Here is a 14165-nt window from a genome sequence, read left to right as displayed (position 1 = left end):
GACCCCAGCTCCGCACTGTCTTCACTTACAAAATGGGGCAGTGGTGGGGATGCTCATTAAGAAAAGACAGATGAATACATGTCCAAATACATGTGTGCATGTTGCGTAGGATGTATTATACAGCAATACCCCATAGTACTCAAGCCCGGTTCTCTCTGGGGTGGGGGACAAGCCCAGGAAAGGGGGTGTGGAGAGTGAGTCCTTTACAGGTAGGATGCATTTATGTGTCACATGTGCAATACAAATAAAACAACATGGACGGTAACAGCGCTTCACACGCCTAGCTGCTGCCTTGGTTATCGCCACTGAGGGCACCCACAGGAAAACATGCATCCTCCGCCTGCTTGGCATGAATGGGACCCTCCCTCACACAAACTCGCCAGAAGTAGGGAGCAGATCAGCATGGTGGGTGGCTCTGGCAACTCGAAGATTGCTGAGCAAGTAGGTGGCAGAGATGAAGTCTGATGAAGTTTGATTGTGTGTTTGCTGAAAATGGGCAGTGCAGAATAAATACGGACAGTTACCCTCCAAGCAGACATCCCAGAAGCACCTTTGGGGAGGAGGAGTTCTTTCAGAATTTGATCATCTTCAGCTTCATACACAGCCCTGCTCAGACTGTCCAAAAAGCATGGAACCTAACTGGATTCCAGAATGGCATGCTGAACATTTTGCCCATCAGTCACAGTGGCACCCTAAAGGAAAAGGATCGAGTTCTCTGAACTGAACAAGAAGGAGAAGATCAAGGAGAAATTTGTGGAAGCCCTGAAGACAGAATTTGATGGCAAGGGGCTGAGGTTCTCCCAAGGAGGCATAATAGACTTCCATGTCATATCCTCTAGAACTGGAATAGGTGCCACTGCGTCAGCAGCCTGGACGAGGGCAGCTTCGACATCACCCACTTCTCTGGGAATGAGACCAGTCTTTGTAGGAATGACTTTGAGATCTATGCGAACCCCCAGACTGTCAGCCATAGGTGTTGTCTCCCATCCGGACACTGTACAACAATACAAAGGGCTTTTCTTCCCAGAGACAGCCCACAAGGCATGACGGTGCCCACAGCTCAAGACTGAGACTTTAAAGAGCTCTGACCGGGCCTGAAAAGAGAACCATGTGGTCCCAGGGCTCCCCTCCCTCTGACCCAACATGTAGTGTCTTATGGGTCACCACAAGACACACACACACACACACACACACACAGGACCAGGATCTTTGGGACAGAACAGGCTTCACTCAGAGGGAGCCCTCTGAGTTACACTATGGAGCCTGCTAGTCACAGACCGACAGAGTGGCAGGGAGGGGGCATTGCTCAGGAGACTTTTACACAGATATTAAAGTTCCCAAGACAAACAATAACAGTAATAGCAGTAGTAAATAATATGACATGAACCAGGCAATGCCGTAAGTCCCTTCCACCTGTGCCATCTACACAGGGCTCCTTACCCAGCAGCCAGCTCCACTGCCTCCTGCAGATGCACCTAAGGCATGGTTTTACTAACAACACTTTGGGACAATTTTGCCATCTAGTGACCACTTTAGAAATTACATCCCGTCCATCTACCTCTCAGGAACATCACCGCCCTAGATTCCTAAACACTGGTATTGTTCCTCAAGACCACACACACAATTAAAAATCTAGAAGCAAAGAACATACCCAAAGATCTGGAAAAGTAGGTGCAATAGTGGGCTTCAGGGAGCCAGTACTTTATGAACTACTAAAGGTAAATTTGGATTAAAGAAATTGACTTGCGGAGGTTTCTGGAGTGTGCTATTGAGTGGGAAAAAGAGCCAGATTGCAGAGAAAAAAATCTTAAAATACATACATACACACACATATATACAGATATACACACATGTACATACATACAAACAAACAACAATGGGAAGAATATGCCTAGATGAACATCAATTAAAGAAAAATAAATCACAAAGTTAAATAATATACTAACTTCCCAGAAGATTATCTGACCAAATAACTTTAAGATAATGCCAAACAAATTACCAAAGATACTAAAGATGATCCTGATTAAAATGACCATACTGTGCCCTCTGAATCCTCCGCAGCGTGTGTTGATGCTCCCCTGTGAATGGGGGAGTGGAGGGATATTGAACACCTTACATAAATTTATATTTACACAAACACATGCACATGGACACACAGATGCTCACATATGGTAGGGGGTGGGGGTCCACCCATCTATTCCAAAGTCATTCTGAGATCAAAGAAGATTGTGTGTTTCAACACTGCGCTGCAGGGATGGTGGGAACGGTATACTGTGTGTACCACAGTGACTGGCAGACATTAAGTACTCAGTAAAGGGTACTTCTGCTACTGCTACTCCCTCCATTGCTGCTAGAAGGAGAACATATTTAGGCTCCATAGAATCTTGAGATGGGCTGGGCGGTGGTGGTACACAACTTTAATCCCAGGACTCTGGAGGCAGAGGCAGGTGAATCTCTGAGTTTGAGGCCAGCCTGGTCTATGAGAGCTAATTCCAGAACAGGTTCCAAAACTACAGAGAAACCCTGTCTCGAAAAAAAAATCTTGAGATAGAGTCATCTCTAGAATATCAGACAGGATCAGATGACCAGCTTCCACTCAAGTTAGATAAGAGACTGAGCAACTGAGCCAAATATATTCTGCTCTGTCCTAACTCCATGGTCCTGGGAGTTTGCCTTTCTGATTAACACATCACAAGTTCAGGAATGCCTTGAGTTCCTCCAATCCCAACTGATAGAAAAAAATCACAGATCTATCGGAAGACCTAAGGCCAGGGTGGGGGGAAGGAGGGGGCACTAGAGCTACAGCTCCCTCCTCCTTCTCACTGTGCAGTCTAGCATTGAATTAAATGTCTATTGGTGACCTTGCCTTGTTCATTTTGTTCTCTGTTTAGTGAAGACATGGTGTGTTCCTTGACCACTGAGAAGAGTGAGCTTGGATATCACATTGTGGTACTCCTCTTGATCCATCCAAGGGACAAGGGATGCCTACTCAGACTTCCTTAAAATCTAAATCCTTCACCAATAACTAACATTGACTTCATTGACACAGAAGGATTCATCCCTGCTCCCAAACGCATGCTCACACCAGTCCAGTGAAACCCTTAAACCCGTAATTAAAATGCAGTTTGTTACAAGTAGGATAATGATGTTAGCAAGCAACTCTGCCTAAGGACCCCTAAGAGTCACCAGACCTTGAGTAAGAATCTTGAAAAAGATTTGGCTAAGCAGCAGAGAAATTTAAATCAAAATCTCAGGGAAGTATCTTGCCCCACTTAGAACAGCTAGTGGCAAAAAGACAAGAGACTGCTTGCTGGTGAGGGTGTGGAAATAAGGAAACTCGAATACACTGTTGATGGAAGAGTGAATTCATGCAGGATATGTTGTTATAAAATACAAGCATTAAAAATGGATGTACTTTCAAACACACACACACACACACACACACACACACACACACACATTTGCCTTGAGGGGCAACATGGCAGGAACTGGTATGGGGAGAAGGAGGAGTGGAAATGATGTGAACACAGTACTCATGTGTAAGATGTATGTGCATGCATGCATGTGTGTGTGTCTGTGTTGTGTTTGCATATGTGTGTGACATAATCTAAATCCCACTTTCAAATTTATTTAGCCCAAATTTTAAGTCAAGCTCTCAAGAAGATATCTGCACTCCCATATGTATTGTAGCATCATTCACAATTTTAAGCAAATTTTACAGGTTTTCCCAATGCTTACACCTCACAAAAGCAGTCTCTATTAGTGTGAATTTTGAAGCCAGGACACATTTGAAAGCATGCAGAAGCATTTTTTGTTAATGTAAACCATGCACAAACTTATTTCTGCAAACTGTTTTTATTAAGCCAGTTGCTGTTTGGCAAATGTTACTGGAACAAACAGAGACATACAATAGAATACGTGAACCTGAATCCAAACATACCTTAAGGACCTGAAAGCAATCACAAAACCAAACACTTAGGAAAATGCCTTATGACTCCAAACTAGCGATGTCTTCTTGAGAAAGACTCAAGACTCCTGCTTCTTGGGGCTAAAGAGGTGGCTCAGTGGTTAGGAGCACTTGCTGCTCATGGAGAGGATCTGGGTTCATTTCCCAGCACCCACGTGGAAGCTAACAACTGTCATTAACTCCGATTCCATGGGCTCTTCTGATGTCTGTGAGCACCAGGATGCACAGAGTATACATACATACATTCATACAGGCAAGACACTCACGCACATAAAAATAATTTAAAATATACATCTTTAGAAAGACTCATGTACCATAAAGAAAAGAAACAGATTATATTTAAAATTTTTAATTCTCTGTTCACCAAATAACACCACTAAGAAAAAAAAGATAATTTATTGCCTGGATATATCTACTTATAGCATATATATGTAATAAAAAAAACAAAGGTCTATGTCCAGCATATACAAATAACTTAAACAAATCATCAATAAAAATATAAAAAGACTTTTAAATACACAAAAAGCATGTAGACACTTCTAAGTAGATACACCACAATGACCAATGGGACCAGTCAGCATCATTAAATATAAAAGAAATAAAAACTAAAACCACAACTAAATATTACTTTATTCCCCTTGGATAATGAAAATTAAAATGACTGATACTATCAATGTTGGTAAAAATGTGCTTCACCACAGCTCAGACACTGCTGGTCAGCGTGTAAGTGGCACGGCTGTACTGGGTGATTGTGAGCTGACAGCTGTGCAGGTCAACAGAAATTATACTCCAGCCACAAAGAATTTTTTTTTTTTTTTTGCCAGCAGTCTGTAAAGAAGTGTGCGTGGGCCACTCACCAACAAACACCTTACCTCGATTTTCCTTTGCCGGCCACTCCATAGCAGAATAGCAGCTATGAGTAGCAAACTGTCTTACAGCTTTGTTTCCAGTAACTACAGCTTATGGGGCTGTGTAAAAGCTCATTATTAGATGTGGAATAACCTAGGGCACCATTTACACTACCCATCCCCAATATTTTACAAATGAACGAAGACCAAAGAGAATGAGTGGTTCATCCAGTTTCCCATCTGGTTAAGACCAGAGTCCAGATCCTCCAACTCTCAACCCAGGGTTTCTCCTTATCCTCCACCTCACAGCCTCTCCAGTCAGAATTGGAAGGAGGGACCCCCAGAGGAGCAAGAGAATGCGAACCCCCCTGACATTTGCATCTTACCCTTCATCTCTAAATGTGATTTTTTTTTTTAGATCTCTATCATGGCAATTGCTTGATGTGTTTCAGAGGAGAGAAATTTTAAAGCCAAAAAAGGAAATAAATGCCAGCAAGCTTCCTGCTGGCTCCCCTGAGAGATGCCTGATCCAGGAGGCAGGTGCTGAGGGGGCTCTCTGAAACAGTGCCAAGTTGTCCCAGGCAGACGTGCATGAGAAGGAAACAGGCTTCCTTAGCTTCCTGATTAAGTCTAGCCAACCCCTAGCCATTGCTCCTGGTGTTACTCAGCTTCGGCCTGGAAGCTGGCATCTCAGAAGCTGATCTAGTTGTTGTGAAGTCCTGTGCTGTCCCCTGCTCTGTCTCTACCTTCTTTCTAGTTTCTTACCTCTATGCAGCCGCTGCTGAGGCTGGTGGTAGGGAGAAGTTTAGATAAGAGTCCTCTTCCTCGTGAATTAGACATCAGTGCTGTTGGATGATGCATGAAAAGGGAGACACGAAGATCCTGGGACTCAGAAATGTGCCCCTCAACTCGAGACAGAAGGCCAGGAGTAATAGAAAAGTGCTTGAGGGTTGCTCATCTGCAGTAAGATGAATGGGGAAACCTGAGCAAGTGTAGGTCCAGCCATGGATGAGGGGAAATAGCAGGGATGTAACTAAGACCATCCAGCAGAAAGATGCCCTGGGTAGAACAGCTCAGACCACAGAATCTCTACCACAGCTCTGCTGGTCTTTTCAGAGCACGTGGAAGTTTCGGACTTCAAATCCAGTTCTTTGTTTGCCTATTTCTTATCCATGCCCAGCCCGAGAAAGTTTCCCAAGGCAGCACCTGAGATTCAGCAGACACCCAAGGAAAGCTACCAGAGGAGATGGGTGAATGAACGGAGACTCCTATGAAACACCCCCATTCCCAGAGAGAGAGAAAAAAACTTGTACTTTACAAAGAACAGAGTATTGGAGATTCCTGAATTTCAGCCAGAGGTTTTCATGCACCAGGCTACACTCCAGAATACTCAACCTGTTAGACTCAACCACCTGTGCCAGTGCACTAATTAAAGACATTGGTAATGATTAAAGGTAGAAGAGAAAGGTTTATTCAATATGGCCATACTGGGGAGAGGGACAGATAAAGGAGTCAAGTGAACCCAAATCTACCTTCAGTCCAGGTACTGAAGCAAGCTTTAGGTTTATATGCAGACTTGAGGGTGTGCCCAAGGGGTACATGTAATTAAGCAATCCTGCTCAAAAGAGTTTGCTGGTCACTGTCCAACACTATAAGGTTGTCTGGGGAAATGCATGTTGTTTAAAGGGACAAGCTGGTTCCAGGGGATGACTACTTCTGTCCCAGAGTGTAGACCTCCCTTCTGGATCATTGTCCTCATCCAGAGTTGGTCTGACTGCAAGGTTTTGCTCTTCCTAGAATCCAAGGTGGCTATGGGTTTACAACAATGATTTATGTCTGCACCTGCAGTATTAAGGGAGATGATCTAGGTCAGATGGGCAGTCCTTGAGTCATTAACATAACAACCAAAATAAAGAAGATGGTGCAGGTGGAAGACAGAGATGCTGGGCTTTCATCCTTCACTTAGGTACCCTGTGGGTCCATGTAGGAAGTCAACACCTCTTAGAAAAAACTAAGCGTCTGTCTAAGAGTCCCATCTGGCTGACAAGAACCCTACTATGCCATTAGATGGTGACAAGAGCCAACATTCATCAAAAGCTCTACTCATGCTCAAGCACTTCCACACCCATTAGTTGAACCTCACAAATGCCATCTTCACCTTTTATTACCATTTACTTTTAAGCATATTTGCCATAGCTAAAAAAAAAAAAAAAAAAAAAAAAAAAAAAGAGCTGGCTTGCACTGAATCACTACATTTACTTAGCAGGAAACTGTAGGGAGAGGCTGCTTATTTTTCCCAGCTGCCCAGCTAGTTTAGACCCGAAATAATCACACAGAAACTGTATTAATTAAATCACTGCTTGGACCATTAGCTATAACTTCTTATTGGCTAACTCTTACATTTTAATTTAACCCATCTCCATTAATCTGTGCATCACCACGATGTCATGGCCTACCAGCAAATTTCCAGCATGTCTATCTTTGGAAGCAGATCCATGGCATCTCTCCAACTCTGCCATTTTTCTTCCTCCCAGCATTCAGCCCAGCCTTCCCTGCCTACCTAAGTTCTGCCCTATCAAGGCAGTTTCTTTATTCATTAACCAATAAAAGCAACACATAGACAGAAGGACCTCCCACACCAGGAAACAAACTACCTCCAAATCCACTGTTATCCCTCTGCTCCCACCATCATCCTTGCTGCAAATATGCATCACAGATTAGCACTACTGCCCTATTTCTGCCAAAGCTAAATTGAGACTTCTGGAACTCTTCTGTTGTTAATGGCAGCAAGACCTGTTATAGTAAGGGGCCAAACTCCACATGACTACCACCCCTTGGATGAGAGGGTTTGAAATAAGAATAAAGAGGGTTGAAGGTAATCTCTCCCCTAGCAGACAAGGAAGAGACAAGCCGATGAAGAAAGATTTAAATGAGAAAGAGAGTGTCCCTAACACATAACCAAACAATGACATCAGACACAAGTTGCAGCTTCTCCCACACAGGTAAGGAAGGCACACCCTGCTTTTTGAGAATGGGCAGCCAGCCACTGACCTGTGTCTGCTCCCACCATGCCACCTGCATCCACAGACCCCTTTGTCTGGGAAAGCAAAGCACCAGGCAACTGTTGAAAATCTCCTTGTTGGTGATAAAGCCAACCTTGTGGATTCACATTAGATGCATCTCCTCCCAAGATTCTAAAGCCTACCATGCATTATATCTAGTGCTCTCTAGTACTGTGTAACAAAGCACTCCCAGGGTGCTGTGTAGTAATAGGAAATAGCTTTAAGATGTTTTGATGCAATAAAGGTCTTGGAGACAATAGGGATACAAGGGTCATACCTAAAAATAATAAAAGCTATCTACAGCAAACCGAGAGCTAACATTAAATTAAATGGAGAAAAACTCAAAGCCTTCCCACTAAAATCAGGAACAAGACAAGGATGGCCACTCTCTCCATACCTCTTCAATATAGTGCTTGAAGTTCTAGCAATAGCAATAAGACAACATAAGGGAATCAAGGGGATTCAAATTGGAAAGGAAGAAGTTAAGCTTTCGTTATTTGCAGATGATATGATAGTATACATAAGGGACCCCAAAAATTCTACCAAAGAACTCCTAGAGCTGATAAACACCTTTAGTAGCGTGGCTGGATACAAGATCAACTCCAAAAAATCAGTTGCCTTCCTATACACCAAGGATAAGGAAACAGAGAGGGAAATCACGGAAGCATCACCTTTCACGATAGCCACAAAGAGCATAAAATATCTTGGGGTAACCCTGACCAAGGAAGTGAAAGATCTATTTGACAAGAACTTCAAGTCTTTGAAGAAAGAAATAGAAGAGGACACCAGAAAATGGAAGGATCTCCCTTGCTCTTGGATTGGGAGGATCAACATAGTAAAAATGGCAATTCTACCAAAAGCAATCTATAGATTCAATGCAATCCCCATCAAAATCCCATCAAAATTCTTCACAGATCTGGAGAAGACAATAATCAACTTTATATGGAAAAACAAAAAACCCAGGATAGCCAAAACAATCTTATACAATAAAGGAACGTCTGGAGGCATTACCATCCCTGACTTCAAACTCTATTACAGAGCTACAGTATTGAAAACAGCTTGGTATTGGCATAAAAACAGAGAAGTCGACCAATGGAATCGAATAGAAGACCCTGACTTTAACCCACAAACATATGAACACCTGATTTTCGATAAAGGAGCTAAAAGTATACAATGGAAAAAAGAGAGCATCTTCAACAAATTGTGCTGGCAAAACTGGATGTCAATCTGTAGAAGAATGAAAATAGACCCATATCTATCACCATGCACAAAACTCAAGTCCAAGTGGGTGAAAGACCTCAATATCAGTCCAAACACACTGAACCTGATTGAAGAGAAAGTGGGAAGTACTCTACAACACGTGGGCACAGGAGACCACTTCCTACGTATAACCCCAGCAGCACAGACAGTAAGGGCCTCATTGAATAAATGGGACCTCCTGAGACTGAGAAGCTTCTGTAAAGCAAAGGACACTGTCGCTAAGACAGAAAGGCAACCCACTGACTGGGAGAAGATCTTCACCAACCCCACAACTGACAAAGGTCTGATCTCCAAAATATATAAAGAACTCAAGAAACTAGACCGTAAAAGGCTAATCAACCCAATTATAAAATGGGGCACTGAGTTGAACAGAGATCTCTCAACAGAAGAAGTTCAAATGGCCAAAAGACACCTAAGGTCATGCTCAACTTCCTTAGCGATCAGGGAAATGCAAATCAAGACAACTTTAAGATACCATCTTACACCTGTCAGAATGGCGAAAATCAAAAACACCAATGATAGCCTTTGCTGGAGAGGTTGTGGAGAAAGGGGTACACTCATCCATTGCTGGTGGGAATGCAAACTTGTGCAACCACTCTGGAAAGCAGTGTGGAGGTTTCTCAGGAAATTTGGGATCAACCTACCCATGGACCCAGCAATACCACTCTTGGGAATATACCCAAGAGAGGCCTTATCACACAACAAAAGTATATGCTCTACTATGTTTATAGCAGCATTGTTTGTAATAGCCAGAACCTGGAAACAACCTAGATGCCCTTCAATTGAAGAATGGATGAAGAAAGTATGGAATATATACATATTAGAGTACTACTCAGCAGTAAAAAACAAGGACTTCTTGAAGTTTGCAGGCAAATGGATGGAAATAGAAAACACCATCCTGAGTGAGGTAAGCCAGACCCAAAAAGAGGAACATGGGATGTTCTCACTCATATTTGGTTTCTAGCCATAAATAAAGGACATTGAACCTATAATTCGGGTTCTTAGAGAAGCTAAATAAGAAGGAGAACCCAAAGAAAATCATATAGGCATCCTCCTGAATATTAAACTTCATCAGGCGATGAAAGGAGACAGAGACAGAGACCCACATTGGAGCACCGGACTGAAATCTCAAGGTCCAAATCAGGAGCAGAAGGAGAGAGAGCACAAGCAAGGAACTCAGGACCGCGAGGGGTGCACCCATACACTGAGACAATGGGGAGGTTCTATCGGGAACTCACCAAGACCAGCTGACCTGGGTCTGAAAAAGACTGGGTTAAAACCGGTCTCGCTGAACATAGCGGACAAGGAGGTCTACTGAGACCTCAAGAACAATGGCAACGGGTTTTTGATTCTACTGGACCTATTGGTTTCGTGGGAGCCTAGGCAGTTTCGTGGATGCTCACCTTACTAGACCTGGATGGAGGTGGGTGGTCCTTGGACTTCCCACAGGGCAGGGAACCTTGATTGCTCTTTAGGCTGACGAGGGAGGGGGACTTGATTGGGGGAGAGGGAGGGAAAGGGGAAGCGGCGGTGGGGAAGAGACAGAAATCTTTAATAAATAAATAAATTTTAAAAAAAAAAAGGTGTTTTGATGCATTTCAGCCTAATCTACATCATCCTCCCTCCATCCCAGCTTAACAAATTTCCATTTTGATTTTGTTTTGGAAACACTGACTTTTTAAAATCAGAGCCTGAAAGGGCAACTATATCCCTCTCCTCTAGTCAAACCCTTGTGTCCTTTCTGAGGCCCTATTACAAAGTGTCAGCTTTTGTCCCCAGCTTTCAAAGATAGCACTGAACTCACTTCTCCTTCCCATGCTCTCGTGGATGTTCTTTCTGATTTCCTTTGTTTGACTCTTTTGTTTTCATTTGTAGACACATACATCAAGTCTGCACTGGAACAGAAATGGGACATATTCAGTCTACCAGTTCCTAGCTGCAACACATTAGTGGTAGGAAGCCAAGGGAGGTGATCTTTTCAATTTACAGAGACTCAGGCTATAAGATTCCGTGTATGAAAAGGTTTTATCCCTATGCCCAATATAACCAACAGAGATCCTAAAGATCCTAATTGAACTCCAAAGGATTCAATTCTCAGGGGCCTTTAAATAATAGATCCCACATATTCTGGCCCAAAGGTGTGCTTATTCCAAAACTACACTCAAAATTGCATACAAAACTCTGAACACTAACCACCCACAAAGAAAGAGGCTCAACAACACACCATTAAAGGGTTCATAGCACACCATCAATCCCTAGTTGCAAGTCAGGGGCTATGAGGCATGTAAACCTCATTCTTGGATCCAACATGTCCCAACAGTGCAGCTGAAAAAAAAATAAGATGGGTAAATGTCCCTAAGAGCTATCCTAGAACCTGAAGTCAGTTGCTCATGATAGTCCAAACTTGACAAAGGAGAGGGTGAAAACTAACATTCTTAAGGACCGAGCATGTACCCACCTCTCAACAGACACTGTACACACATCATGTCTCTGGCACCTATGACAATGGTCCTCCATCAGTAGAACTATGCTAACAAAAAAGAAACTAGAGAAGAGACAGTCAAAAGGCATCAAAGCTACAGTTCAAACTCCAATCACAAGACCCTCTGTCCCCTTTGTACCGAATTCTAGAGATGCTAACAAAACTGTAGAAATATTACCAAAGTACCAGATGGCCCTGATGTTGCCATCTGTTCCAAGTATAAAGAGAGACCAAGAAATTGGCAGAACTGTTTGAATAAAAGACTCAAGCAACTGGCTACCCGGTATCCACTCCTTCCCTCCTGTTTACTTAAGAAATCCATTGCTGTTCAATGCTTTTCTTTCCCCCGTGTTTTCCTCCTTGATACAAAGATTAGCACATGACTTACTCTGGGTGTTAATCCTGGTGAGTCAGAGAAGATTGATGGATAGCATTTTCCTGATGACACTTACTGATCTGCCAGTGCATGTGGGACCTAAAATAATCCAAACAACTTAAATTGAATCATTCCACAAGTATTACAAGCTTGAGAAAGCCATGTCCCCCCCCCCATTCTCTCCTTTTCTTCTCCGTCTCACTTTATTTTTCACCCCCCTTCCGCTAAATTTCTTGCATGAAATTGAGAGCCCATGTCTTCCCAATTCCTACTGGTGCCTATCTTGAAGCTTGGTTCTCAACATTGTAAAATGAAATGAAATTAGGAGGGAAAGACAGAAGGGAGAGAGGGAGAATAGGGGTGGTTAAGAAACATAAAACCATGGAGGCTAGGGAATTTTAACTTGGTTTTCAATTAAGGAGCTGAAAGCTGAGAGAAAACCTTTGGCAGGCTCATGGGCATAAGACAGTAATTTGGCTGAGCAGCAAACATGCTTCTAAGTAAATGGATGAAAAAAGTAGCTCTGTTTCCCCATGGCTGTGTTAATGTGTATGATATTCTTCATTCCCTGTTAATAGATGCAGAGTGCCCAAAAACAAGGTCAGGTGGGAGCCAAGGATGGTGGGTGAAGGGAGTCTTGCAGAGAGAAGAGGGAATGGCAGAACTAAGGGTCCATGTGACTCTCCGGGAACTCTGATAGACTGAAGGCTTTAGGATCTCCCAGAGAACAAAAGACTATTACCAGCCAATCAGACGGAGTGTGGGATGGCAAGTGGACCAGCGTCTAACAGACATGGTTCATAGCAGTGGCACCGTGGAGAAATTCCCTGACACAATTAGTGGACTTTGAGCCACTGCCAGGACATTAAAGAGCAAGGAAAGGAAATGAGGGAATAGAAAGTGAGAGAAGCACCCTCATTTGTGAACCCAAATGAGGCATTCTGAAGGGGGAAAGAAAAAACATGTAAAAACCTGATTTTCAAGGCTGGAGAGTGATGTGGGAGTGTCATATATCAATCTGTTGATTTCATTGGTTAAGTAATAAACACACTGCTTGGCCTCATAGGTTAAAGTATTGGTGGGAGGAGTAAACAGAATAGAATTCTGGGCAGAAGAGGAAGTGAGGTCAGACTCTGCTCTGCTCCCGAAGAGACCCAACAGCTCTGCTCTCTGAAGCAGAGACACCAGGATGGACGGAGGCTAGACTCTTCCCGGTAAGCGCACCTTGGGGTGCTTACACAGATTATTAGAAATGGGCTAGTCCAGGTGCAAGAATTAGCCTGTAAGGGCTAGAGTTCACGGGCCAAGCAGTTCTTAAATGAATACAGTTTGTGTGTTGTTATTTCGGGCATGAGCTAGCCAAGCGGCCGGGGTGTTGGGGACGCAGCCCCGCCATTCTTATTTCAGCAGGAGAGGTGGCTCAAGTGGCTGAGTGAGCTCCCGACTCTTCAAGAAGACTCAAGTTCATTTACCAGATGTGGATCAGATGACTCACAAGTCCAAGGACTTCAGTGCCCTTGTCTGCATCTGCATGTACCTGTACACATGTGGCATCCATTCACACACACACACACACACACACACACACACACACAGTCTAAAAATTAAAAATAAAACCCTGAATTTTCTACTGTCAATTTTTATGACTATGTGGCTATATCTGAATTCATGTTTAATTTCATATTAGTTACTTTACTTTTGTAATCTAAGTCTCATACAGATGGAAGTTCCAGAGTCCTAGGCGGGCTAACATAGCTGGCTACTCTCAAAGCACCTGCTAGGGATGATTTTAATATCCCTTCCAAAACTCACATTGAAACTTAATCCTCAGTGCAACAATGTAGAATTGTGAACACTAGGAGGTGATTAGGTCATGAGAGCAGAGCCTTGGTGAAGAGTATTAGGAGTGGATTAGTTATCACAAGTTTGGACTCTTCTCTTTCTCTTGTGACCATGTGTCCTGCTGCCATCTGCCAAGAAACGATGCAAAAACTAGGTTGCTTCCAGATTCTAAGCAGATGCTAGCATCCAAGCTCTTGAACGTTCCAGCCTCCAGAACTGTGAATGAGACAAATGTGTCTTTATAAATTTTCCATTGTGTGAATATAAAATAGACTAGAAGATATCACCCAGCTCTCAGACTGGACGTGTCAATAGCAAAATAGTTCAA

General features: G+C 43.2%; 1 pseudogene; it reads left to right on the top strand.

Annotated features, from left to right (window-relative positions):
• The first annotated feature begins 327 nt into the window (after positions 1-327).
• On the top strand, positions 328-1249 carry LOC126504023 (phosphomannomutase 1-like; annotated as a pseudogene).
• Positions 1250-14165: the final 12916 nt, after the last annotated feature.

The sequence above is a fragment of the Alexandromys fortis genome, unplaced genomic scaffold, assembly GCF_014885135.2.
Source record: "Alexandromys fortis isolate MF-2015 unplaced genomic scaffold, M_Fortis_MF-2015_v1.1 scaffold_42, whole genome shotgun sequence".
Classification (NCBI taxonomy): Eukaryota; Metazoa; Chordata; class Mammalia; order Rodentia; family Cricetidae; genus Alexandromys; species Alexandromys fortis.
The sequence above is the reverse complement of the archived record's forward strand: the minus strand, read 5'-3'. Positions and strand labels throughout refer to the sequence as shown.